Source organism: Sarcophilus harrisii, chromosome 6 (assembly GCF_902635505.1).
Source record: "Sarcophilus harrisii chromosome 6, mSarHar1.11, whole genome shotgun sequence".
NCBI classification, from domain to species: Eukaryota; Metazoa; Chordata; class Mammalia; order Dasyuromorphia; family Dasyuridae; genus Sarcophilus; species Sarcophilus harrisii.
The window spans coordinates 176,940,744-176,946,123 of NC_045431.1; positions in this window are offsets into that span (position 1 = coordinate 176,940,744).

Genomic DNA, 5,380 nt, shown 5'->3' on the forward strand with positions numbered 1-5,380 from the left:
GTGGCTCTTTTCAACAATGAGGTGACTCAGACCAGTTCTCCAACTTGATGGGGAGAGCCATCTGTACCCAGAGAGAGAACTATGGGCTCTGAGTGTGGATCATAACACAATATATCCACCTGTTTTGTTGTTGTTTGTCTGCATTTTTTTTCCTTCTCATTTTTTCCCTTTTTGATCTGGTTTTTCTTGTGCAGCATAATATTTGTGGGAAAATGTATAGAAGAATTGCACACTCACTAATATTGGATTACTTGCAGTCTAGGGGAGGGAGAAAAATTTGGAACACAAGGTTTTGCAAGAGTGAATGTTGAAAACTATCTTTGCCTGTATTCTGGAAATAAAAAGCTATTAAAAAAAAAAAAAAGAATGAAGGAGTTTTCTTGGCATAATGACCAACTGTGATTCCAGAGAACTCACGATGACACATGGTCTGATCATGTGGCCACTCCCCTGCCCATGAATTCTTCTGTAATAAAATACAAATCCCTCAGCCTGGAAGGTAAAACCCTTCACAATTCTGCTCTTCTCTTTTCAACATGATTTCATGTTAGATTGGAAATAGCAACTGGATCTAAAGAACTCACCTCCTCCTCCAACAACACAATGTGACATTTTTTCTGCACCTGATAGCCTTGGTCACTCGGAGTTCTAAGAGGGAGTCACTGGTCCAGGATCACGTGGCCAGGATGTGTCTGTTTCTTTTTATCTCTTCCTCCCTCTCTATTTTTTATTAAAGCTTTTTATTTTCAAAACATATGCATGGAACATTTTTTAACATTAATGCTTGTAAAACCTTATATTTCAATTTCCTTCCCTTCCCCCACTCCTTCCCCCAAATGGCAAGTAATAAGGATGTTACACATGGTAAAAAATATATATATATATATATGTCAAATCCAATATATGTATATATATTTATACAATCATTTTGCTGCACAAATAAAATCACCTCCTTCTCTATAAGGAGAGAGAAGGGTTTCTCCCGCCCTTCCTTTCCTTCTCCCCTCTCCCCTTCTTTTCCCCCTCTCTCTTTCTCTCTATCCCTCTCCTCCCTTTCTCCTTCTCCCTCTGTCCTCCCTCCTTATTAAATTATCTTTTATTTGCATATCTGTTTATAAGTTGAATCCTTAGGTTCTTGAAGGCAAGTATTGTTTTCGCTTTGTCTTTGCATTGTTCCCAGCATTGGGTACTTAAGAGTCTTGCACACAGTAAGACTGCCCAGTTGACTTGAGTTCAGCTTCGAGCACTGGTACCTCCAGAAGCACCCTCCCTGCCCCCCATCTTTACAGACAGTTTTATGTCTTGTAGCCAGAGGTGTTCATCCCCTCATAGCCAGATTTATGGTCTGGAGCACCCCAGTTTTCAGCTCCGCTGGCCTTTGGGGGTCAGACACACCTGGTGTGTCCATCTCTGGATGTGCTTGAAGATTTTCCAGATGGAGAAAGCCGGCCCAACTCTCTCTCTGCTGATCGAACCTCCAAGAACCCAGAGTCCTCTCCTTGCCACAATATAGGGTCTGGACAGCCTTTCCTTGTGTGTCTGTCCACTGAGGGCTCAGAACTGGAAGCTGAACCCCAGGGAAGCAGGTATTATTATCACCACACATTTAATACAACTGCTAAGATGAAGAGGGATTGAGAGCTGGGCTGGGGAAGGGTTAGAGAGAAAGTACAGCTCTTTAATGTACCCAAATCAGTATCGAGCTGGCAAATGGTGGGCTGTGGTTTAATGGGAACTGGCAATGAGGATTCCACCCCTGTCTCTGTCATTAAGCACTGTGCACCCCTGGGAAAGACCTCCCCTCTCTGACCTGCTCTCCTGCTTAGGGGTTGCTTCAGTTCCCCACCTCACCCAAATCCAGCTGCAGCCACTCTTTACTGGACCCCCTGACCACCTCCCTGGTCATGTTGCCCTCCACCTCCCTGCCTCCCATATCTCCTCCTCTCTTTCAGCTCTGGGATCATAAACAAATCAACCCTATCACTGTTAGTGGAAGGGCAGTATCATTCCCTTCTCTTATAGTTGCACTCGAAATGCTTATAAACTTTCCAAATCAAATCTCCTTCTTTGGCCATCCCTCTCCTCTAGGAATTGTATCCTCCTAGGAAAATGTCAGTTCCTTAAGGGAAGAAGCTTCTTGCTTAAAAAAAATTTTAACATATATTTCAACATATTTAACATATGTGGAACTACCTGCCATCTGGGGGAGGGGGGAGGGGGAAGGAGGGGAAAAGTTGGAACAGAAGTTTTGCAAGGGTCAGTGCTGAAAAATTACCCATGCATATATCTTGTGAATAAAAAGCTTTAATAAAATTAAAAAAAAAAACATTTGGGGTTTGTTTGGACAACTGTGAGGAACAGTAGATAATTAGTTGTGTCTGTCAGACTGGTATAAATAATGCAGAAGCATCTCAGTGAATCAAGATATGTGCATATGCATCCCAAACATTCCTGAGAGCTTGAACATTTTGTCCCTGAGAAATGTCACATGCAGACTAGAGGAACTTTTCTCCATATGCGTCAAAGAAATCTTATAACCTTCACCCCTGACTTCAGTAAGAGCTAGTGGTTAAATTTATTTCCCTGAGGGAATTCTTTTATGGCAAGACCAAATTCGGTGTTGAGATCTTGGCAATAAAACACTAAACAAAGAGTAAGTTCCTCCTTTAGGGAGTGAATCTCTAGAGGATGCTATGAATCTTGGTTGTGATGGTGATTTTCAGCCTGGCCATGATGTGGATGGGAACATGACATGTGGAACATGCAAGATGAAGAACAGATGAATTTGAGGGACCCTCTGAAACTGTTTTAGCCATCTTGAGGGAGGGCATCCATCACATGAGACGATCTCATTTCTTCTATTTGTTTTCACATGATTTGACAAATACAGTATAAAATACAAGACATTCCATTGAGTTTGCTTTACAACTACTTACAGTTTTTAAAAATAAATGTCAACACTGGAGATACACAGGTCACTCCATAGGAGTCACTATCCATTCATTCCCATTCACTTTTCCATTGGTGTGGTGGGAGTTACTGTGTCCTCTGTTTTTGTTCTACTGTTGACCTTTCACCTTAGCCTGAAATGGGGAGAACATGATCTCCAAGGTCCAAAGATACTGTTATCTGCATTCATAGTGCGGACTGGTCTCCCTCCAAAAAAGGGAATAAGTAAAGGGGCTTCAGAAATGTGTTTCTTCCCCCAGGTCACCAGGGAGATACCATGGTCCTTAAAAGTAAAAGGAAGATTTCAATGGGGGAAGCCAGAAGGACAGTTTACATAACAATGACTCTGAGGGACAGGGAACTGGCCCCCTATTTAAAAAGCTTGAGGACCCCTGGAGATGGGAGAGAATCAGGAATGACTGGAGGCGAGGAAAACCGCTAGAGAGCTGCCCCAATGGGAGCGAAGGGAGTAAGCAGAAGGCGGGAGGAAAGAAATAAAGCCCCGGCAGCTGGAGAATGGAACAGAGAGAAAGGAGAGTGAATACTTTCCTTCTCTCCCTCCTTCCTTCTCTCTCTTTCCTTCCCTCCCTCCCTCTTTCTCTCTTCCTCTCTCTCTCTCTCTCTCTCTCTCTCTCTCTCTCTATATATATATATATATATATATATATATATATACCTGGATCCCTTCCTCCCATCGCCATCATTTTCACTTGTGAAAATCTCTCCTTAGCAGTCCAGCTCTAAAACTACTTTTCCCATGTCTTCCCTAATTCCTATCCAGTTAGTAGGTCCTTAATAAATGCCCACTATTGTGAGGCTTCGTGCTAAAAGGCTGGTGACACAAAGAAAGTCATAAATAGAAACAGTCCCTGTCCTTAAGGACTGTCCTCACAGTCTCATGGAGGCAATTGTATGCAAACAGCTATGGACAGACACACAGGATAAATAGGGTAATATTCTGAGAGGGGAGGCACTGAAGATGAGGAGAACAAGGAAAGGTTTTCATCCCACAAATCCCGGCCAAGAGGAATCACTCAGAAGCCTTTGTTCAGCATTCTCATACACAGTCTACTTGGTTTTAAAGTTACTAGAACACAGCCATTGCCCTGGTCAGGCTGGTAGCACCTGCACATCTCTCTCCTGACCCCCAGATGGTTTTGCACACAGAAGTTGTTTAATAAATTCATGTTGGACTGAAGCAGATCCTTGGATTTAGAATTGGAAACTTAGAGATCTTCTAATCCAACTGTCCCACTGACAGCCATCTGAGATGGCTAAAGTCAACATGGAGTGCCAGCAGAGCTGGGATTTTACCTCCTCGCCCAGCATGTTCTCCCCTGCACTGCCCAGCACAGAGAAGTGGAATGATAGAACTCTTGTGGAGTTATCCAATTTGGCCTTAATTATTCAGATGAATTTTCAATTCCTTTTTCTTAAACTTAAGCTTAGGGCCAGGGTGAATGAATTAACTTGTTATGACATGCAATATTATCATATGAATCATCCATACTCTTCTTTACCATTTTAAGATTTTTCTGTCTACCTGCTGATCATCAGAGCAGAATTCATAAACTCTAAGCCCCGTGGAAACCTTAAAAAAAGCAATGGGCTGGTAATAGACAAAGACTCTTGGAATTGGTCCAGGAAGGAAGGAAGAAAGGGAGGGAGGAAGGAGAAAAGAGTGAGAGAGGGAGGGAGGAGGGGGGGAAGGAAGGAAGAAAAGAAGGAAGGAAGGAAAAAAGGGAGGGAGGGAGGGAGAGAGGAAGGAAGGAGATAAGATTTCAAATGTCTATTTTGAACTTGATTAGTTGTTAGATGTTGAGATTTTTTTGGTCCATTGTGGACTCAGATGCAAGTCCTTTCTGTGACCTTAATGTGTAGAGAAAGCTGATAAATACCTGAGCCATCTGAGTGCTTGTAAGAGGAACTAGTGGCCACCTCTTGGAAATAGCTTTCTGAACTTCCCACCTTTTACTTGTGTGATGGCACAATGAGCCAAAAAAGTGAGAAGATCCCAAAGGGTTCCCAGAGTTTTTGTCAGAAGTTGTATACAATAATAATAATAATATAATAGGATGTATGTAGTGCCTTAAAATTTATAAAATATTTTATATTATCTCATTTGACCTTCATAACAATTATGGGAGGAAGATATTATCATTATCCCTGTTTTATAGAAGCAAATAATGAGGCAGAGAGGGGTTAAGTGACTTGCCTAGGGTCACACCACTAATAAGTATCTAAGACTGTATTTAAATTCAGATTTCCCTGACTTCAGGTCCAGCTCTTTATCCTTTATAGTGTCATCTCACTGCTTAGTGGTGTATTTCTGCAATACCTGATTTTAAAGAGAGCACTTTGATCAAAAACCACTCTACCAGAATAGGGCTCCAAGAACAATAATAATTTCATATCTCTAGCAAGTTAAGGT